A 23,843-nucleotide genomic window follows, 5' to 3' on the forward strand; every position below is an offset into this window, starting at 1 on the left:
CAGAGGCCGCTGGCAGAGTAGGCAAGCCCCCCAAGGGCGGTTGTTCACCCGATCCTGGAGCTTTAAAGGTCTCTAGGACCGTGTCCGGCTGGGGTCCGGACCTAAGATCACCCCCGCCATCGACGTGCATGGGAGCCGCTGCTCTCGTGTGTCTGGCCCCAGGGATATGCCCCCCTGGTCCAGGACCCGCTGAGACGACACCTCGGTGTCGCGCCTAGGCTTCAGGGAAGGGGCCTCTAGAGGCGTCTCGCTCGCCAGGGCGTCTGAGCTCAGTGAATCCTCCGAGGAGGACTGTCCGGTGTGGGACCTCGCCGGGCTGTACGAAATATGGTGACAGTTAAAACTACTACATCCTAACAACCCTGGGCGCATATGCTTGTTCGGATTTCATATACTTATGACTTTTCCAGGGGCTGGACCCTAGGATCCCACTCCGGGCTGCTATCGGCAGCCGTGGTGGATGCCTTTGGGAGGGACCTTTCCCCCTCTTCGGCAATTCGGCCTCTAGGGATGAGGAAGCTGTCCTTTTCTTCCCACCCCCCGCGGGGACTCGTCTTCCTCCTCCTCCTCCTCCTCTTCATCTTTGAAAAAGGGATGGTCGCTGGAGTCTTCGGATTTTGCATCCGAAGCATCGCGACGACGGAGGCCACTCCGGGTCTTCTTGACCTTCTTGGAAGTCTCTTTCTTTGGCGCCTCGTAAGGCGTTGGGACCAGCATCTTTGTGAAAAGAGGTCCGGCCGGGTCCTCCGGCAGCGGGGCAGGACAGTGTATCCGCTCCACCTTTTTTATCCATCCCTGGGGTTATGATAAAGCATGATGAAAATGTCTCCCTCAGGACATGCCAACTGAAGCGTGGATGGACAGGGCACAACAATAACTTACCGAACTTGCATAGTGGGATAATTGATACCCACGGTCCTCGGCGGAGCCCGGCCATGATTTGCCGGACTTAAAGAGAACCTTCCAGATATCCTTGTGGGAGGAACCATAGAGCTCCCGTAGGGTCTGGTGCTCGGTTGGGTCGTATTCCCACAAATTGCAGGCCCGACGCTGGCAAGGGAGAATCAGGCGAACTAACATCACCTGGACTATGTCAACGAGTTTGACATCCTTGTCGACCACACTCTGGACACGCGTCTGGAGCAGTGACAACTCATTAGACAAGGACCAGTTCAGGCCCTTCTCGGACCAGGACGTGAGCCACAGTGGGGCTTTGGATCTGAACTCGGGAGCCGCAGCCCACTTTTTGCTGCGCGGTTCGATAATATGAACCACTGCTACTGCCACTCCTTGACAGAGTCATTGAAGGCGGCCGTCGGCCATACAACCTTGGGCATCTTGCTCACCATGGCGCCGCGGCACTCGGCGTGCTCGCCACTCACCACCTTGGGCTTCACATTGAAAATCTTCAGCCATAGGCCGAAGTGAGGCGAAATTCGGAGAAAAGCCTCACACACGACGATGAACGTCGAGATATTAAGGAAAGAATTGGGGGACAGATCATGAAAGTCAATCCCGTAATAATACATGATACCGCAAACGAATGGGTGAAGGGGAAACCCGAGCCCGCGGACAAAATGAGGAAGAAACACGACCCTCTCATGGGGCTCCGGAGTAGGGACGATCTGTCCCGTCGGCGGAAGACGGTGGCCGATCTTTTTGGTCAGGTACCCGGCCTCTCAGAGCCTCTTGATATCCTTCTCCTAGACGGTAGAGGCCATCCATTTGCCTCCTGCTCCAGATCCATACATCTTCGGAGAACCTCTCTTCGGTGGAGAAGAAGAGTGCTTGGGCGCTAGGGCTCGAGCAGTGGGGAATGGACTAGCAGAGGGAAAAGGCGTGGGTAAAAAGGAAGAGGCCTTATCTCTTCATAGAGGCGGTAAAAGCTTTTGCGCCTCCCCACTTGCCTGGTGGAACCCGCTCGTTCTCCACTCGCCGCAATTAGCGGTGCGTTTGGGTTACCCATACCCGTATTGATGAGAATCCCACAATAAGGGGACACGATCTCTGCTTCGGCAAGACATGCAGAGGAAACCGCCTCGCGATATGCGCTGAGGCTGGTTGTGGGAAAACGGTTCGAATAATGACTCGACAATAGTATCATGTCGCTTTATCTAAAAGTTGTCAGCAGAGTATATTCGTGGAATATCATTCTCTCTACAGTGGTGTATGAAGATCATCTTGCAGATCCAGACACGATCCAAGTGTTCGATAATTATTTTGGAATATTTGGAGAAGGAACCCGCCTTGCAATGCCGAAGACAAAATTGCGCGCTGGACTCATCGTCATTGAAGCCTGGTTCAGGGGCTACTGAGGGTGTCCTGGATTAGGGGGTATCCGGACATCCGGACTATATACTTTGTCCGGACTATTGGAGCATGAAGATACAAGACTCAAGACTCTGTCCCGTGTCCGGATGGGACTCTCCTTTGCGTGGAAGACAAGCTTGGCGATCCAGATATTGTGTTTCCTTCTTTGTAACCGACTCCGTGTAAACCCTAGTCCCCTTCGGTGTCTATATAAACCAGAGGGTTTAGTCCTTAGAGGGACGATCACGATCATAATCATCATAGGCTAGCTTCTAGGGTTTAGCCTCTACGATCTCGTGGTAGATCAACTCTTGTACTACTCATATCATCAATATCAATCAAGCAGGAAGTAGGGTTTTACCTCCATCGAGAGGGCCCGAACCTGGGTAAACATTGTGTCCCTTGCCTCCTGTTACCTGATAACCCACAAGTGTAGGGGATCGCAACATCTTTCGAGGGTAAAGTATTCAACCCAAATTTATTGATTCGACACAAGGGGAGCCAAATAATATTATTGAGTATTAGCAGTTGAGTTGTCAATTCAACCACACCTGGATAACTTAGTATCTGCAGCAAAGTATTTAGTAGAAAAAGTGGTATGATAATAAAGGTAGCGGTAGCAAAAGTAAAGATAAATGTTTTTGGGTTTTTGTAGTCGTTGTAACAGTAGCAACGGAAAAGTAAATAAGCGAAGAACAATATATGAAAAGCTCATAGGCAATGGATCAGTGATGGATAATTATGCCGGATGCGATTCCTCATGTAATAGTTATAACATAGGGTGACACAGAACTAGCTCCAGTTCATCAATGTAATGTAGGCATGTATTCCGTAAATAGTCATACGTGCTTATGGAAAAGAACTTTTATGACATCTTTTGCCTACCCTCCCGTGGAAGCGGGGTCCTAGCGGAAACTAAGGGATATTAAGGCCTCCTTTTAATAGAGAACCGGAACAAAGCATTAGCACATAGTGAATACATGAACTCCTCAAACTACGGTCATCACCGAGAAGTATCCCGATTATTGTCACTTCTGGGTTGTCGGATCATAACACATAATAGGTGACTATAGACTTGCAAGATAGGATCAAGAAGACACATATATTCATGAAAACATAATAGGTTCAGATCTGAAATCATGGCACTCGGGCCCTAGTGACAAGCATTAAGCATATCAAAGTCATAGCAACATCAATCTCAGAACATAGTGGATACTAGGGATCAAACCCTAACAAAACTAACTTGATTACATGGTAAATCTCATCCAACCCATCACCATCCAGCAAGCCTATGATGGAATTACTCACGCGCGGCGGTGAGCATCATGAAATTGGTGATGGAGGATGGTTGATGATGACGACGGTGACGAATCCCCCTCTCCGGAGCCCCGAACTGACTCCAGATCAGCCCTCCTGAGAGAGATTAGGGCTTGGCGGCGGCTCCGTGTTGTAAAACGCGATGAAACTTTCTCTCTAATTTTTTTCTCCCTGAACGTGAATATATGGAGTTGGAGTTGAGGTCGGTGGAGGTCCAGGGGGCCCACGAGATAGGGGGCGCGCCCTACAGGTGCGTGGCTCCCCCCTGTCTCGTGGACAGGCCCTGGGCCCCTGGTCTTGATTCTTCCGCCAAACATTCTTATTAATTCCAAAAAGTGCCTCCGTGGATTTCCAGGACATTTCGAGAACTTTTCTTTTCTACACATAAAACAACATCATGGTAGTTCTGCTGAAAACAGCGTAAGTCCGGGTTAGTTTCATTCAAATCATGCAAGTTAGAGTCCAAAACAAGGGCAAATGTGTTTGGAGAAGTAGATACGTTGGAGACGTATCAACTCCCCCAAGCTTAAACCTTTGCTTGTCCTCAAGCAATTCAGTTGACAAACTGAAAGTGATAAAGAAGAACTTTACAAACTCTGTTTGCTCTTGTTGTTGTAAACATGAAAAGCCAGCATTCAAGTTTCAGCAAATATTATGAACTAACCATACTAACAATAACACGTAGGTCTCACAATTACTCATATCAATAACATAATCAGCTAGCGAGACATAATAATAAAACTTGGATGACAACACTTCCTCAAAATAATTATAACATGATATAACAAAATGGTATCTCGCTAGACCTTTCTGAGACCGCAAAACATAAATGCAGAGCACCTTTAAAGATCAAGGACTGACTAAACATTGTAAGTCATGGTAAAAGAGATCCAGTCAAGTCATACCCAATAGAAACCAATAATAATGAATGCAAATGACAGTGTGCTCTCCAGCGGGTGCTTTTAATAAGAAGGGTGATGACTCAACATAAAAGTAAATAGATAGGCCCTTCGCAGAGGGAAGCAGGGATTTGCAGAGGTGCCAAAGCTCGATTTTAAAATAGAGATTGAATAACATTTTGAGTGTCATACTTGCACTGTCAACGCAACAACTATGAGATGGCTGTATCTTCCATACTACATGCATTATAGGCAGTTCCCAAACAGAATGGTAAAGGTTTATACTCCCCCAACCACCGACAAACATCAATCCATGGCTTGCTCGGAACAACGAGTGCCTCCAACATACAACAGCCCTGGGGGAGTTTTGTTTAATTATTTTGGTTTGCTTTGATTTTTTTGGATCATGGGACTGGGCATCCCGGTTACCGGGCCTTCCTCGTGAATGAGGAGCGGAGTCCACTCCTCGTGAGAATAACCCGCCTAGCATGGAAGATATAGGCAGCCCTAGTTGAAACATGAGCTGCTCGAGCATACAAAACAGAATTTCATTTGAAGGTTTGGAGTTTGGCACATACAAATTTACTTGGAACGGCAGGTAAATACCGCATATAGGTAGGTATAGTGGACTCATATGGAACAACTTTGGAGTTTAAGGAGTTTGGATGCACAAGCAGTATTCCCTCTTAGTACAGGTGAAGGCTAGCAAAAGACTGGAAAGCGACGAACTGAGAGAGCGACAACAGTCGTAAACATGCATTAAAATTAATTCACACCGGGTACAAGCATGAGTAGGATATAATCCACCATTAACATAAATATCATGAAGGCTATGTTGATTTGATTCAACTACATGCATGAACATGTGCCAAGTCGAGTAACTCAATTCATTTAAAGGAGGATACCATCCCATCATATCACATCGTAATCATTCTAATAGCATGTTGGCACGCAAGGTAAACCATTATAACTCATAGCTAATCAGGCATGGCATAAGCAACTATAATCCCTAAATGTCATTGCAAATATGTTTACTTCATAATAAGCTGACTCAGAAACGATGAACTCATCATATTTACAAAAACAAGAGAGGTCGAGTTCATACCAGCTTTTCTCATCCCAATAAGTCCATCACATGTCGTCATTATTGCCTTTCACTTGCATGACCGAACGATGTGTATAATAATAAGAGTGCACGTGCATTGGACTAAGCTGGAATCTGCAAGCATTCAACTCAAGAGAGAAGACAAGTAATATGGGCTCTAAACTAAATAAACAATCATGCAAATGAGAGCCACTAAGCATTTTCAATATGGTCTTCTCGACCCCCAAAAGAAAGAAAAGAAAATAAAACTATTTACACGGGAACGCTCCCAATAAGTAAGAAGAAGAACTAGAAATCTTTTGGGGTTTTCATTTTAATTTCTACTACAAGCATAGAATTTAAACTAACTAATTTTTTTGGTTTTTCTTAAGGTTTATCAAACACGCAAGAAGAAAAATAGAAAAATAAATTTAAACTAGCATGGATAATACAATGAAAGAGTATGAGCACCGACGACTAGTGTGTGAACATGAATGTAAAGTCGGTGAGAAATACGTACTCCCCTAAGCTTAGGCTTTTGGCCTAAGTTGGTCTAATACCAATGACCGCCTGGCTGATATCCATAAGTGAAATTGGGGTTGTACTGAGATGCAGAGGCGACCGCCTCCTGAGTAGCAGCGTGTTGGCTAGCTGCCTCCATTCCCCTCTCGTATTCAGCTGCTTCTTCCCTAGTGACAACATATCTTCCTTTTGCCTGATAATCAAAAAGGTAGGGAGCATGAAGAGTAACAGGGACGACATTGCGTCTGTCATAGATTAGTTGATAATGGAGGAATTGTTCTTTCCTCTCAAGAAAATGATGATCGAACATAGCTTCTTTATCCAAATAAACAAGAGGTAAAATCATATCCCCCTCTCGAGGGGCTATATTAAGAAAATTAGCCACACGGGTTGCATAAATTCCTCCAAATAAATCCCCCATTCTACTATTATTCTGCAACCTACGTCCAACTATTGCCCCAAGTTATAACCTTTATAACCTGACACAGCATCTTGAGGACACAAAGATCAGGGACACACATGTGACATTCTTCATCCTTACCGTTAATGCATAAAGAGAGCAAAATAATGTATAGCAGGAAAATGAATGTACCCTATGGTAGCTTGTGCTATGTCCCTAGATTCTCCCACAGTAATACTAGCAAGAAAATCTCTAAATTCAGATTTGTGAGGATCATTAATATTAGCCCACTGCGGGAGTTTGCAAGAAGTTGTGAAATCCTCTAAATCCATGGTATAAGATGTATCATAAATATCAAACATGACACTAGGAGAATTACGCATACAATTATATTGGAATCTCCGCACAAAGGAATCAGTCAATTGATAGTATTGAGGACACTTATCTTGTAAGAAGTCCTCCAGCTCGGCATTACGCACATATGCGTCAAATTCCTCCTTGAACCCTGCTTCGGCCATAAAATCATCGGATGGCCACTCACAAGCTCGTACATTTGCGTCCCCCGGCAATTTAACATCTTGCTCACGTATAGCAATCCTTGGACCTTTCTTTGCCGAGGAACCACCTTGGTACATTCTTCTAAGCATATTTCTTTTTCTGAAAATTTCTGAAATTTTAGTAACTTCAAAATAAAAGTGAATAAAACTAAACAAGATTGATAGCAACTACTCCTAAAAGTGCCTAGAGCCTATATCATGCATTGGAATTGCTTGGGGCCTCAAAAATTTAACATGCAAGCTCAAGAACATGGTCACCTATGCAGCAAAAAATTGCAATGAATAAAGCACTAGAACAAAAACTAATTGGACCAATGGAGGAGTCACATACCAAGCAACAATATCCCAAAGAAGTTTTGTGAATGGAGCTTTGAGCAAGGAGATCGAAAATCACAGCAAAATGAGCTAGAACTCATGCTTGAGCTGGATGGGGATTTTTTGGGTAGAAGATGAAGTGTGTGGGTGCTGGAATAAGTGGAGGGGGGCCACCAGGGGCCCACGAGACAGGGGGCGCACCCTACAGGGGGGTGAGGGAGTCCTGGATTAGGGGGTATCCGGACAGCCGTACAGTGTACAACGTCCGGACTATTGAAGCGTGAAGATACAAGACTCAAGACATCGGCCCGTGTCCGGATGGGACTCTCCCTTGCCTGGAAGGCAAGCTTGGCGATCCGGATATTATATTTCCTTCCTTGTAACCAACTCCATGTAAACCCTAGCCCTCTCCGATGTCTATATAAACCAGAGGGGTTGGTCCTTAGAAGGCCGATCACAATTACAATCATACCATCATAGGCTAGCTCTTAGGATCTAGCCTCTACGATATCGTGGTAGATCTACTCTTGTACTACCCATATCATCAATATTAATCAAGCAGGAAGTAGGGTTTTACCTCCATCGAGAGGGCTCGAACCTGGGTAAATGTCTGTGTCCCTCGCTTCCTGTTACCATCAGCCTTGACACACAGATCGGGACCCCCTACCCGAGATCCGCCGATTTTGACACCGACAATGGTGCTTTCATTGAGAGTTCCTCTGTGTCATCGCTGTCAGGCTCGATGGCTCCTTCGATCATCATCAACGATGCTGTCCAGGGCGAGACTTTCCTCCCCGGACAGATCTTCGTGTTCGGCGGGCCAATTCGCTTGGCCACCTGGAGCAGATCGATAGCTATGCCCCCGGCCACCAGGTCAGGTTCGAAAACCTGAACTACACAGCGGATATTCGCGGGGACTTGATCTTCGACGGATTCAGGCCAGCATCACAAGCGCAGAACAGTCACGATGAGCATGGCTCAGACCTGCTGTCGGACGATGCTCGTGATATCACCCCGACAAAAGCCTCGGATTTAAATCTGGGGCAGATTGTGTTGCCTAAGGGCGGAGGGCTGGACCCCGCCCCGCAGGCCATACCCTCATCGGCGATGGAGCCGAACACAGGCCTCACTTCTGAGGGAGCCTGTGACTCCGGACCCCCGGATTCATATCCGGATGTAGGTTCCAGTCCGCGCATCCCCGAGCCTGCCGATCCTGGTTGGGCTCCGGTGATGGAGTTCACCGCGGCGGATGTCTTTCAGCACTCGCCCTTTGGCGACATGCTGGACTCATTGAAGTCTCTCTCTTTGTCAGGAGACTCCAGGCCGAACTATGTCCGGCTCGAGTCGGAAGCAGACAACGACGGAATTCGTTGCCCACCCACCACCCACTTCATTGCCATGATCGATGATCTAACCGACGTGCTTGACTTCGACTCCGAAGACATCGACAGTATGGATGACGATGTAGGAGAATTACAGGAGCCACCGCTCACCGGGCGGTGGACAGCCACCTTCTCATACGATATATATATGGTGGACACTCCGAAGGAAACAAATGGTGATGAGGCAACGGAGGATAACCCCTCGGGAAGAAAAACAAAGCATGGGCGTCATCGGCGCCGCTCCAAGCCCTGCCACAGCAATACCGACCCCGGAGACGAAAATAACCCGGATGGCGCCGAAGAAGAATATGACCCTGACCAGCCCGCCTTCGAGCAGGCCGAACAGGAAGATGAGCATATCAGCCCAGAAGAATAGGCGACAGACGTATACCCGGAGGAGGACAACTACATGCCCCCCCTCCAAAGACGAGATTAGCCTCGGCGACGACGAATTCAGCGTGCCTGAGGATCCCGTGGAGCAGGAGCGCTTCAAGCGTAGGCTTATAGCCACTGCGAGGATCCTGAAGAAGAAGCAGCAGCAACTCCAAGATGATCAAGATCTGCTCACAGATAGATGGACTGAAGTCCTGGCAGCCGAGGAATATGGACTCGAGCGCCAAACGGCTGACCGGCTACCCCGTGGCCGGGATAAAACGGGATACCAGCCCGGATACCAGCCCTCACCCCCATGCCGATATACTACGGCCCAAGGCAACAAGCAAGACCTGCAAGATATTCTGGAAAGCAAAGTAGGACAGCCAAGATCGATCTATGGATCGCGGGGGCGCGCCCCAGCGCGCGACGATGATCGTCGTGCCGGATACATCATCAACAAGTCCGGCCGGGCCGAACACAGCAACCCAGACCAATTCAAGCTCCGTAGCCACATAGCCCGGCACACCCCCTCTGCTTCACTGACGAAGTAATGGATCATGAATTCCCAGAAGGGTTCAAACTCGTAAACATCAAATCGTACGATGGCACAACAGACCCCGCAGTATGGATCAAAGATTTCCTTCTCCACATTCACATGGCCCGCGGAGATGATCTACACGCCATCAAGTATCTTCCCCTTAAGCTCAAAGGACCAGCCCGGCACTGGTTAAACAGGCTACCAGCAAATTTCATTGGCAGTTGGGAAAACCTGGAAGATGCATTCCTTGATAACTTCCAGGGCACATATGTGCGACCACCAGATGCCGATGACCTGAGCCACATTACTCAACAGCCCGGAGAGTCAGCCCGGAAATTCTGGACTCGGTTCCTTACTAAATAGAACCATATAGTCGACTGTCCGGACACCAAAGCCCTGGCGGCTTTCAAGCATAATATCCGTGATGAGTGGATCACTCGACACCTCGGCCAGGAAAAACCCAAGTCTATGGCAGCTCTCACAACCCTAATGACCCGCTTTTACGCGGGTGAGGATAGCTGGTTGGCTCGCAGCGGCACCATGCCACATTCCGGCACTTCAGACGGCCGCGATGCTAATGGCAAGCCATGGCATAACAGGCATAAGAGACGGAACAACGGCGACAGCACTGAAGACACGGCGGTCAACGCCGGATTTAGCGGATCTAAGTCCGGTCAGCGGAAAAAACCCGTTCAAAAGAAATAATCAGGGACCGTCTAGCCTGGACCGCATACTAGAGCGCTCATGCCAAATTCATGGCACCCCGGACAAGCCAGCTAACCACACCAATAGAGACTGCTGGGTGTTCAAACAGGCCAGTAAGATAAACACCGAAAACAAGGACAAGGGGCTGCACAGCGACGATGATGAAGAGCCCCGGCGTCCGAATACGCGGGGACAAAAGAAATCCCCCCCAGGTGAAAACAGTCAATATGATCTACGCCATTCACATCCCCAAGCGGGAACAGAAGCGAGCACTACGGGACGTCTATGCGATGGAGCCAGTCGCCCCCAAATTCAAGCCATGGTCAGCGTGTCCGATCACCTTTGATCGTAGGGATCGTCCTACCAACGTCTGTCATGGCGGCTCAGCCGCATTGGTCTTAGACCCAATCATTGACGGATTCCACCTCACGCGGGTCCTTATGGACGGCGGCAGCAACCTGAACCTGCTTTATCAGGACACAATGCGCAAAATGGGCATTGACCCTTCAAGGATCAAGCCCACTAAAACAACCTTTAAAGGTGTTATTCCTGGAGTAGAGTCCCACTGTACGGGCTCTATAACACTGGAAGTGGTCTTCGGATCTCCGGACAACTTCTGGAGCGAAGAGTTAATCTTTGGCATCGTCCCTTTCCGCAGTGGTTACCCCGCACTGCTTGGACGAACCGCATTTGCTAGATTCAATGCAGTACCACATTATGCATACCTCAAGCTCAAGATGCCAGGACCGCGCGGGGTCATCACTGTCAATGGAAACATGGACCGCTCCCTTCGAACAGAAGAGCATACGGCAGCCCTCGCGGCAGAAGTACAATGCGTCCTACTCCGACAAACCAATCCGGCGACTCCTTCGAGCAAAGTCAAGAGAGTCCGGAGCACCCCGCAACAGGATCATCAGGAACACCAAGAGCGTGATTAGCAGTCCAGCCTCCGCTTCGGCCCCTTCAAAGCGGCATTCGTGCCACGCGTACACAATTACGCACTCGAGATACCATGGGCATAGGCGGAGGCGCATCAATGACTCAGTCACGAGTGCGGGTAACCGCCAAATACCTTCATACTCTTTCCCTTTTACATTTCAGGAAACCGTGTTAGTGCAACATCCTTAGAAGAGCTGAATTGCTGGACTCATATGGGAGAGACATCCAAGGAGGCAGCAGACATCGTGCACAGAAGGAAATACCTAGGTGGAATCTATTTACGATCATTATACCTGCTTTATCTATCTGTACACAGCCTGCCCCTGGATAGGACATGTCAAATAGTCCTATTTTATCTCTGCTTAATGCATCCATTGTAAACATACGCTTAAACGTATTTTTTGTCAATCGGAGATTATATATAGCATCAGCTTATTATCCTTAGTTGAGAATTTTCTTCTCTTATAAATGTTTATTTGGTATTGCATCCGTACACCTTGGTCCGGTCAGTTTGCCAGGGGCTCCTCATGGCGCCCCGTAGTATGGCAAATAAAGTCCGAACACTTTCGACAGTGCGGCACCCCGAACTTATAGCACTACATGCATCAGCTCCGAATCATGTCTTGGGTCTATAGTTGGGATAGCCCGGCTCCCTTGTTTTGGTGCCTTACGTTCTGTTATATCGGCTAAGGTAGCGCAGGGAGAACTACTGCGATTGTGTCCCGGTTCTTCCGGATGAGCACCTCAGTAGAGAAAGCGGAAAACTGACTGGCATGATATGGCGAGAGCTGGTCGCTGTTTGAGAGGTCTTAAAATCCTTAAAGATTTTCCGCTTTAGGCGATATATCGGCTTCATCCGATCTAGGCGTGTATAGCACCCCGATTCGGTCTTCCGGATTCTAGGGGCTTCACCGAAATTTAAAATTGTAGACTTCTATGGCTAAGTGAAAGTTATAAAGCCGCATAGTCCGATTGCCTTGTTCGCTGTGCCGGACACCTCCTTAAGGGACCAAACATTTGGATAAAGAGTGTCCGGGTTTTCCACGAACACCCAAGTACTAGTTACGTGGGGGGAGGAAGCCGACGACTAGCCTACTTTCAGAATTTTATAAACAGCCGCACAGAAGGTAATATTTTAAATAACAAAAGCGCTACATAGCGCAAGTAACTTCGTCCTTAAATTACAAACATGACAGAAGTGAATTCATTCAAAAACGGTGTCCTTGGTACATTCATCAGTGACGAGACGAGCACCCTTCATAACGCCATCATAGTACAGCTCATGATGGCGATGCGCCTTGCCCTCCGGTGGCCCGTCTTTGACCAGCTTCTCCGCATCCAGCTTGCCCCAATGCACCTTGACGAGGGCAAAGGCCCGGCGGGCACCCTCGATGCACACGGATCGCTTGATCACCTCAAGCCGTGGGCAGGCATCCACCATCCGCTTGATCAGGCCGAAGTAGCTACTAGGCATGAGCTCACCAGGCCACATCCGGACTATGAAACCTTTCATAGCCAGTTCGGCCGCCCTGTGGAGTTCGACCAACTGCTTCAGTTGGTCACTCAGAGGCATCGGGTGTTCGGCCCCAGCATACTGGGACCAGAACAGCTTCTCCGTTGAGTTCCCCTCCTGGGCATGGTAGAACTCCGCAGCGTCTGATACGTTGCGTGGCAGATCTGCGAATGCCCCTGGAGAGCTCCGAATTCAAGTAAGTAAAAGAAACGCCTCCTCCACATGTTTGCTTTGCATAAAGAACTTCTTACCCGCTGCTATATTCTTGGCCTCCTGGATCTCCTGCTGTGCTTTCTCGGCTTCGGCCTTGGCGTCCTTCAAATTCACAAGGGCCTTCACAAGCTCGGCCTCTTTCGCCTTCACATCATGCTCCACGGACTCGCATTTCTTGCCGAGGTCCTGGAGCTCTTGTTGTACCTCGCCTACTCTAGCACTTTGATTTTCGCGCTCTTTGCATTCCAAGGCCGCTTTGTCTTCGGCGTCGGACAATGCTTTCTTCAGGGACGCCACTTCGGCAGTGGCCCCTGTTTCACAGTCACGACGCTTGGGTGTTAGACTAGCCAATTTTGGTATATCCTCAAATACATAAGAGAGGGGAATCACTTTCCCCCGTCCTCTTTGAGCTGCCTCCTCGTGAGGTCGAGCTCTCCCCGCGCCTGCTCCAGGTCCTGCTTCAGTTCGGCAACCTCGGCAGTACAGGCAGCAACAGCAAGCAACACAACCTGCTTATTCACAACAATACTTATTATTAGACTCCTGCAGATTATATTTGACCCTCCGTTTGGCTTTTCTTTCCGAACACCAAACAGAGTATCAGGGGCTACTACCTATCGGGTGGTAATTTTGCACACATTTATTACTTACCTCAAAGCCTGTCAAGAGGCTGGTGCAAGCTTCGGTTAGTCCGCTTTTGGCGGACAAAACCTTCCGAATCACTGTACTCATGAGAGTACGGTGCTCTTCATCCATGGAAGCGCCACGAAGCTCTTCCAGCAGATAGTCCAGCGCCTCATGCACAACGGAAGTCCTTGACATAGACGGTTCGCCCTCCCTAACGAGGGGTCGCACGCCTGAGTCCGGAACCACCGAAGGTTCCGGAATTGTGTTCGGCTGAGAGCCCGGCTGGCCATGGCTCTCGTCGACACGATCTGCGGGGATCTTGAACCCTGCGTGTCCGACGTCTGGGACCCCGCCTCGGGGCGTCTCCAGAGTCACCCCCCCCGCTCTGGGAGCCTTTGGGACAACACCTCCATGTCATCCGCGGGTTGAGGAGTAGTGGCCGTCGGAAGCGAATTTATCGCTGAATCGCTCATGGACCTGGAGGAAGACACTTCGGGGTGATCCCTAGCCGGACTGCACATATGTTCGGCATTATAAATACAAAAACTATGAAGAAATCATGATAGAATGCGGACACTTATGATCGCACTAGGGGCTTCCCCCTGGGCAGCCACCCCTCCTCACTATGAGCAGCTGTGGCGGAGTAGTCCGGAAGGGGCACGTTCCCCTTCTTGGACGCCCCAGCCTCCCCCTCCGGTGCGGCTTTTCTCTTCTTCCCCTCCCCGGTGCGGGGAGGTGGAATATTTTCTTGATTCCCCCCGCCTCCGCGGGAGGAATCCGTCTCGTCGTCATCAGACGACAGGGGAATGACGGCCCTGCGCCGAGGGCCTTTTTCGGCCCCCCGGTCCGCTTCCCCGGGCCCCTCATCCTCTTTGGATGGGGCGTCTTCTTCTTCTTCCTCCTCCCCTTCGTGGGAGGAGTCCGCCTCGTCGTCTTCAGACGAGGCTTCCGGCACAACCTTACGCCGGAGACCCTTTCGGATCCCCGGGGCCTTCTTCTCCGGCACCTTGTACGGTGCCGGGACCAGCATCTTCGTCAGGAGAGCATCAGCTGGGCCTTCTGGCAGTGGAGCCGAGCAGTAAACCTGCTCCGCTGTGTCCACATAATCCTGAAGCAAATATGCATAACTACTTAAGGCTCTCCTATGAGTATATTGGGAAGAACGGGATCCGGTGGTAGTCTGAGAACTCACCTGACTAGGAGCCCGCACGGCGTGAAGCCCGCGGTCCTTGGATGTGGGAGGAGGTACTTCAGAGGCCTTGAACAGCACCTTCCATGCGCCTTTGTGCGTCATGTCGTAGAGCTTCTGGAGCGTCCGGTGTTCGGCCGGGACGAACTCCCACAGATTGACTGCCCGCCTTTGGCAGGGCAGGATCCGGCAAACGAGCATGACCTGGATCATGTTGACAAGCTTGATGTTCTTGTCCTTCATGCTTTTGATGCATGTCTGGAGTCCGGTCAGCTCCGTAGAATCGCCCCAGGATAGGCCCTTCCTTTCCCAGGAGGTGAGCCACATGGGGGCTCCGGATCTAAATTCGGGGGCCACCGCCCAGTTGGCGCCGCGCGGCTCAGTGATGTAGAACCACCCCGATTGCCATCCTTTTACGGTCTCCGCAAAGGAGCCATCGAGCCATGTGACATTGGGCATTCTTCCCACCATGGCCCCTCCGCACTCCGCTTGTTGGCCGCTTACAACCTTCGGCTTCACGCAGAAAGTTTGCAGCCATAGGCCGAAGTGAGGCCGGATGCGGAGGAAGGCCTCGCATATGACGATGAATGCCGAGATGTTGAGGACGAAATTTGGGGCTAGATCATGGAAATCTAGACCGTAGTAGAACATGAGCCCGCGGACGAAGGGATGGAGTGGAAATCCCAGTCCACGGACGAAGTGGGCGACGAATACGACCCTCTCGTGGGGTCCTGGGGTCGGAATGACCTGCCCGGCGTCCGGTAGCCGGTGCGCTATGTCCGCGGCCAAGTATCCGGCCGCCCGAAGATTTGCGATGTGCTTCTCCTTGACGGTGGAAGCCACCCACTTGCCTCCTGCTCCGGACATGTTTAGCTGTGCGGAGAAGATTTGGGCTTGGGCGCTGGAGCTCGAGGGGGCAAGAGTGGGCAAAGGAGGAAGAAGGAGTGGGTGGAAATGGGGAAATCTTATCCCTTTATAGAGGAGCCGAGAGCGGTGCGCCTCCCCACTTGCCCGTTGAGAATCGCTTGTCTCCCAAGCGCCACGATTAATGGCATGGTGAGATTACCCATATCCGTATTGATGAGAATCCCGTGATAAGGGGACACGATCTCTGCTTTGACAAGACATGTCAAAGAAACCGCCTCGCAACATGCGTTGTAGCTGGTTGTGGGAAAACAGATTGAATAATGATCCGACTGTAATAACGTGTCACGTCATCAGAAAAAGTTGTCAGCAGATTGCAGCTGTGAAATATCATTCTCTCTACGGTGGCATATGAAGATCATCTCGAAGATCCAGACACGGTCTAAGTGTTTGATGATTACTTTGGAGTATTCAGAGAAGGAACCCGCCTTGCAATGCCGAAGACAATACTGCGCGCCGGACTCATCGTCATTGAAGCCTGGTTCAGGGGCTACTAAGGGAGTCCTGGATTAGGGGGTATCCGGACAGCCGTACTGTGTACAATGTCCGGACTATTGAAGCGTGAAGATACCAGACTCAAGACTTCGGTCCGTGCGCGGATGGGACTCTCCTTTGCATGGAAGGCAAGCTTGGCGATCCGGATATTATATTTCCTTCCTTGTAACCGACTCCATGTAAACCCTAGCCCTCTCCGGTGTCTATATAAACCAGAGGGGTTGGTCCTTAGAAGGCCGATCACAATTACAATCATACCATCATAGGCTAGCTCTTAGGATTTAGCCTCTACGATCTCGTGGTAGATCTACTCTTGTACTACCCATATCATCAATATTAATCAAGCAGGAAGTTGGGTTTTACCTCCATCGAGAGGGCCCGAACCTGGGTAAATGTCTGTGTCCCTCGCTTCCTGTTACCATCAGCCTTGACACATAGATCGGGACCCCCTACCCGAGATCCGCCGGTTTTGACACCGACAGGGGGCGCGCCCTCCACTCCCGTCGCCTGGTGCTTGCCCCTCCTGCTGTGATTTCAGTGCCTAAAATCCTCAAATATTCCAGAAAAAATCATACTAAATTTGCAGGGCATTTGGAGCACTTTTATTTTTGGACTATTTTTAATGCACAGATAATTCAGAAAACAGACGGATAATACTATTTTTGCTTTATTTATTCTAAATAACAGAAAGTAAAAAGAAGGTACAGAAGGTTGTGCCTTCTAGTTTCATCCATCTCGTGATCATCAAGATGAATCCACTAACAAGGTTGATCAAGTCTTGTTAACAAACTCATTCCGAATAACACGGAACCGGAGAAATTTCGAATAACACTAAGTTACCTCAACGGGGATATGAAAATCCCCAACAATAAGAATATCATACTTTTTCTTGACACTAGGGAGAGGAAATTCAAAGCCTCCAAAAATGATAGTTGGAACTTTTTCAATAGAATTGATGCTATGAACTTGAGATTGTTTCCTCGGAAAGTGTACCGTATGCTCATTACAACTAACATGAAAAGTGACATTGCCTTTGTTGCAATCAATAACAGCCCCTGCAGTATTAAGGAAAGGTCTACCAAGGATAATAGACATACTATTGTCCTCAGGAATATCAAGAATAACAAAGTCCGTTAAGATAGTGACATTTGCAACCACAACAGGCACATCCTCACAAATACCGACAGGTATAGCAGTTGATTTATCAGCCATTTGCAAAGATATTTCAGTAGGTGTCAACTTATTCAATTCAAGTCTACAATATAAAGAGAGAGGCATAACACTAACACCGGCTCCAAGATCACATAAAGCAGTTCTAACATAATTTCTTTTAATGGAACAAGGTATAGTTGGTACACCTGGATCTCCAAGTTTCTTTGGTATTCCACCCTTAAAAGTGTAATTAGCAAGCATGGTGGAAATTTCAGCTTCCGGTATCTTTCTTTTATTTGTAATGATATCCTTCATATACTTAGCATAAGGATTTACTTTCAGCATATCAATTAAGCGCATACGTAAGAAAATAGGTCTAATCATTTCAGCAAAGCGCTCAAAATCCTCATCATCCTTTGACTTGGATGGTTTAGGAGGAGAGGGCATGGGTTTCTGAACCCATGGGTCTCTTTATTTACCGTGCTTCCTAGCAATAAAATCTCTCTTATCATAACGTTGATTCTTTGATTGTGGGTTATCAAGATCAACAGCAGGTTCAATCTCTACATCATTGTTTTCGCTAGGTTGAGCATCAACATGAACATTATCACTAGGTTCATTTTCATCACCTGATTGTGTTTCAGCATCAGAAATAGAAATATCATTGGGATTCTCAGGTGTGTCTACAGTAGGTTCACTAGAAGCATGCAAAGTTCTATCGGTTTTCTTTTTATTCTTTTTAGAAGAACTAGGTGCCCCTAAATTATTTCTCTAAGAATCTTGCTCGATTCTCTTAGGGTGGCCTTCAGGATACAAAGGTTCCTGAGTCATTCTACCAGTTCTAGTAGCCACTCTAACAACAAAGTTAATTTTATTATTTAATTCATAAAGCAAATCATTTTGAGCTTTAAGTACTTGCTCAGCTTGAGTAGCAACCATAGAAGCATATTTGCTAACGCGGTGAAGTTCATCTTTAACTCTAGCTAGATTATCACTTACACGTCCTATCTCAAAAGCATTATTTTTTAACTCTCTACCAACATAAGCATTAAAACTTTCTTGTCTAGCCATAAAGTCATCAAATTCATCTAAGCATGGGCTATGAAATTTAGTAGAGGGTATTTCAACTTTATCATATTTATAGAGAGAATTTACCTTTACTACCTGTGTTGGGTTATCAAGACAATATGGTTCTTCAGGCGGTATATTAAGACCATGTATTTCTTCAATAGGAGGTAAATTCTTAACATCTTCAGCTTTAATACTCTTTTCTTTCATTGATTTCTTTGCCTCTTGCATATCTTGAGGACTGAGAAATAAAACACCTCTCTTCTTCGGAGTGGGTTTAGGAATAGGCTAAGGAGTTGGCTCAATTGGTTCAGGAATTGGCTCGGGAAGAGTCCAATTATTTTCATTAGTCAACATATTATTCAATAATATTTTAGCTTCGTCGACTGTTCTTTCCCTGAAAACACAACTAGCACAACTATCCAAGTAGTCCTTGGAAGCATCGATTAGTCCATTATAAAAGATATCAAGTATTTCATTTTTCTTAAGAGGATGATCAGGCAAAGCATTAAGTAACCGGATAAGCCTCCCCCAATCTTGTGGGAGACTCTCTTCTTTGATTTGCACAAAATTATATATTTCACGCAAGGCAGCTTGTTTCTTATGAGTAGGGAAATATTTAGCAGAGAGGTAATAAATCATATCCTGGGGACTATGCACACAACCAGGAGAAAGAGAATTTTACCAAGTCTTAGCATCACCCTTTAATGAGAACGGAAATATCTTAAGGATATAGTAATAGCGAGACTTCTCATCATTAGTAAACATGGTGTCTATATCGTTCAACTTGGTAAGATATGCCACAATAGTTTCAGATTCAAGTCCATAAAAAGGATCAGATTCAACTAAAGTAATAATTTTAGGACCAATAGAGAATTCATAATCCTTATCAGTAACACAGATAGGTGAAGTAGCAAAAGCAGGGTCAGGATTCATTCAAGCATTAAGAGACTGATGCTTCCATTTAGCTAATAATTTTTAAGATCATATCTATCATTGCAAGCAAAGATTTCCTTAGCAGCTTCTTCATTCATAACATAACCCTTAGGAACCACATGTAACACATAATCATTGGGAGAACCTTTATCATCACTATCATCAATAATAGGTTCTTCAGTAATATCATTCCCCCTAACTCTAGCAAGTTGTTCATCAAGAAATTCACCTAATGGCAAAGTAGTATCAAGCACAGAAGTAGTTTCATCATGCATAGCAGAAGTGGCATCATCAATAACATGCGACATATCAGAATTCATAGCAGTAGCGGGTTTAGGTGTCGCCAGCCTACTAATAATGGAAGGAGAATCTAGTGCAGAGCTAGATGGCAGTTCCTTACCTCCCCTTGTAGTTGAGGGCAAAATCTTGGTTTTAGCGTATTTCAAGTTCTTCATAGTGATCAACAGATATAAATCCCAAGTGACTCAGAGAATAGAGCTATGCTCCCCGGCAAACGGCGCCAGAAATTAGTCTTGATAACCCACAAGTGTAGGGGATCGCAACAGCTTTCGAGGGTAAAGTATTCAACCCAAATTTATTGATTCGACACAAGGGGAGCCAAAGAATATTCTTGAGTATTAGCAGTTGAGTTGTCAATTCAACCACACCTGGATAACTTAGTATCTGTAGCAAAGTATTTTGTAGCAAAAGTGGTATGATAATAAAGGTAGTGGTAGCAAAAGTAAAGATAAATGTTTTTGGGTTTTTGTAGTAGTTGTAACAGTAGCAACGGAAAAGTAAATAAGCGAAGAACAATATATGAAAAGCTCATAGGCAATGGATCAGTGATGGATAATTATGCCGGATGCTATTCCTCATGTAATAGTTATAACATAGGGTGACACAGAACTAGCTCCAATTCATCAATGTAATGTAGGCATGTATTCCGTAAATAGTCATACGTGCTTATGGAAAAGAACTTGCATGACATCTTCTATGCTACCCTCCCGTGGAAGCAGGGTCCTAGCAGAAACTAAGGGATATTAAGGCCTCCTTTTAATAGAGAACCGAAACAAAGCATTAGCACATAGTGAATACATGAACTCCTCAAACTACAGTCATCACCGAGAAGTATCCCGATTATTGTCACTTCGGGGTTGTCGGATCATAACACATAATAGGTGACTATAGACTTGCAAGATAGGATCAAGAACACACGTATATTCATGAAAACATAATAGGTTCAGATCTTAAATCATGGCGCTTGGGCCCCAGTGACAAGCATTAATCATAGCAAAGTCATAGCAACATCAATCTCAGAACATAGTGGATACTAGGGATCAAACCCTAACAAAACTAACTCGATTACATGGTAAATATCATCCAACCCATCACCGTCCAGCAAGCCTACGATGGAATTACTCACGCACGGCGGTGAGCATCATGAAATTGGTGATGGAGGATGGTTGATGATGATGACGGCGATGAATCTCCCTCTCCGGAGCCCCGAACGGACTCCAGATCATCCCTCCCGAGAGAGATTAGGGCTTGGAGGCGGCTCCGTGTCGTAAAACGCGATGAAACTTTCTCTCTGATTTTTTTCTCCCCGAACGTGAATATATGAAGTTGGAGTTGATGTCGGTGGAGGTCCAGGGGGCCCACGAGATAGGGGGGCACGCCCTACAGGCGGGGTGCCCCCTGTCTCGTGGACAGGCCCTGGGCCCCTGGTCTTGATTATTTCGCCAAAAATTCTTATTAATTCCAAAAAGTGCCTCCATGGATTTCCAGGACATTCTGAGAACTTTTCTTTTCTACACATAAAACAACATCATGGCAGTTCTGCTAAAAACAGCGTCAGTCCGGATTAGTTTCTTTCCAATCATGCAAGTTAGAGTCCAAAACAAGGGCAAAAGTGTTTGGAAAATTAGATACGTTCGAGACGTATCATTACCATCGGCCTAAGACGCACAGATCGGGACCCCCTACCCGAGATCCGCCGGTTTTGACACTGACAATGCTCCCTTGAATAGCTGTAGAAGCTCCACCATACTTCTTGGAGGGGAGGCGGATGGCCATAAGGCCTTTGCAACACTTTGCATCACCTGCCGGGCTCGCTCGTGCATTTGCGACAGCTCTTGTAGCAGATCGCCCAAAGATCCAGAAATCTCCTCTTTGCGACGGCCAGTCAGCATACCTACAGACATAACTCTGTCAGTTCCTTTCCTTGCCGAATTACGCGGAGGTAAGTTTGAACACATACTAAATATGCCGCCTCGCAGCCTCTTATTTTCCTTCACGGAGTCAGCCAGCTGGGCCCGCACATCTTTCAGTTCTTCGCCCAGCTGGGTGTTGGAATCCTGGAGTTTGTTTTTCTCCTCCCTGACCCATGTCAGTATACGTCGCTCGCGGCCCGTTGCCTTTTGGCTTCTGGTTCACCCGCTTGTGCAACTTCCTCTACCTCTTCTGGATGATCTGATGATCCTGCCATAAGATAAGCAACTGTGTTAGCATTGCTGGTATATAATTATGTTTTTCTCGATGGAGGGACACATTACCAGGCGATGCCTTCTTGGATTCCTCTAGTTCGGCTGTCGCAGAGGCTAGCTGGGTCTGACACTTTTCCAGCTCTTCAGACAATAGGTTGTTCTTCTCCGTAAGCACCTGGTTTTACAATGATCCTTAAATCAGCTGAATCAACTGCTTCAAGTCTTGGGGGCTACTGGTATATAATTATCAGGTTTATACAATGTGAGCTCACCCGTATATTTTTCAAATGTTGGTCTGTGGCTCTGGCAAGCCCATCTCGAGCAGCTCAGATGTATGCATCAGCTGAGTTGAAGGCATTGAATGCCTCTTTTGTAAAGATGGGGTCTCAAAGTGCGGCTCTCCGGCGCCGATGGTGCATGGCACTCTCCACTTCCAAGTTTGTGACGGACACATCATCCGAATTCTCTGCCAAAGGACAATCCGGCGGCACTCCCGTATCAACCCTCGTCGTTACGACATGGTCTAGAACCTGGCTATTGGGAGTGTGACTGGCAGGACGCCCGGACATAGTCCGGCGAACGCTCTTCCTGATAAGGCACGAATGGATAATGTCACAGTTGGATGTGACCGCCAAAGGGCATATTTATGAAGCCATACCTCTTTGATGACGGATCCGACGTGTCTTCGCCTGCCTTCCTCTTCGAAAGCTTGCCCGGTGCAGGCGCCGCTCTCTTCGGAGTCACCTCTGGTGCGGGATGGCGCGCCGAGCGCCTCCCCTTTGGAGCACAAGATAGTGCGGTGGGTGAGGTAGAATGAGGAAGCTCTTTCGGAGGAGATGTCTCCTGATTACTTTCGTGTGAGGCAGGGAGAAGGCCAGGATAGTCGGTGGTGATGGCCACTTCCGTGCCATCATAGCTCGCCTGGTAGAACACCCCATCCTCGAGCGTCACGAATATGTCTGGATCCTCTTCAAATCCGGGGTCCAGGTCCCGGTTGTGGTCCGCTGGCTGTGGGGCGGGGCTGTGGAGCCCCTTGGTGATCTTCCGTCATTCCTGTTACAAATGGACAGATTAATGTCCATGGAAAGTGACTCGGGGAGTAGATTGAGTAGTGGGATTGGAACTCACCCAGCTAGGAGGATTGTACATGGAAAATCCATCTTGGTGCTTAATACGAATGAATTCCTCTTTCTCCCCTTCATATAGTTCGGCTAGTATTTTGGCCAAAGCGGCAGGGGTGTCCGGACCCTTCCGACCGCAGCGGGAGGCGTCATCTTCCCCATTATAGTGACACATGGGAAGCCTTCTGTATTGGAGTGGTTGAACCCCTCGTACTATGGAATTCGCCATTACATCGACTATTGATAATCCGGACTGGGCGAGCGTCTTTATCTTGCTCATCAATTGATGAACTTCCGTGCTATCTTCCTCCTCGAAGCTCCGAGGGCGCCAGCTGTGGCGATTCTTCAATGGAACGCTTGAAAATTCGGGAAGACCCATTCGGACTGGGTCGGGAAGGGCGATGTCCTCGATATAGAACCATTCGGAAGGCCACTCTTCGCATGCCTTCTTTGGCGTGCCTGATAGGTATCCGTCCCGACGATGCGCCATACCTCGGCTCTGCCCACTTCAAATATTGACACCTCTTGGCTACGAGGGACGAGGCAGAATAGTTTCCTCCATAATTCAAAATGGGCCTCAAAACCCAGGAATAGCTCACAAAGAGCAACATAACCCGCGATGTGCAGGATGGAGGCAGGAGTGAAATTATGCAGTTGGAGGCCATAATACTCCAGAAGCCCTCGAAGGAACGGGTGGATTGGAAATCCAACGCCTCTCAGCAAGTAGGGAATGAAGCACACTCGTTCCCCCTGGATGGATTGGGGAAATTCTCCGC

This window comes from Triticum dicoccoides, chromosome 6B (assembly GCF_002162155.2).
Source record: "Triticum dicoccoides isolate Atlit2015 ecotype Zavitan chromosome 6B, WEW_v2.0, whole genome shotgun sequence".
NCBI classification, from domain to species: domain Eukaryota; kingdom Viridiplantae; phylum Streptophyta; class Magnoliopsida; order Poales; family Poaceae; genus Triticum; species Triticum dicoccoides.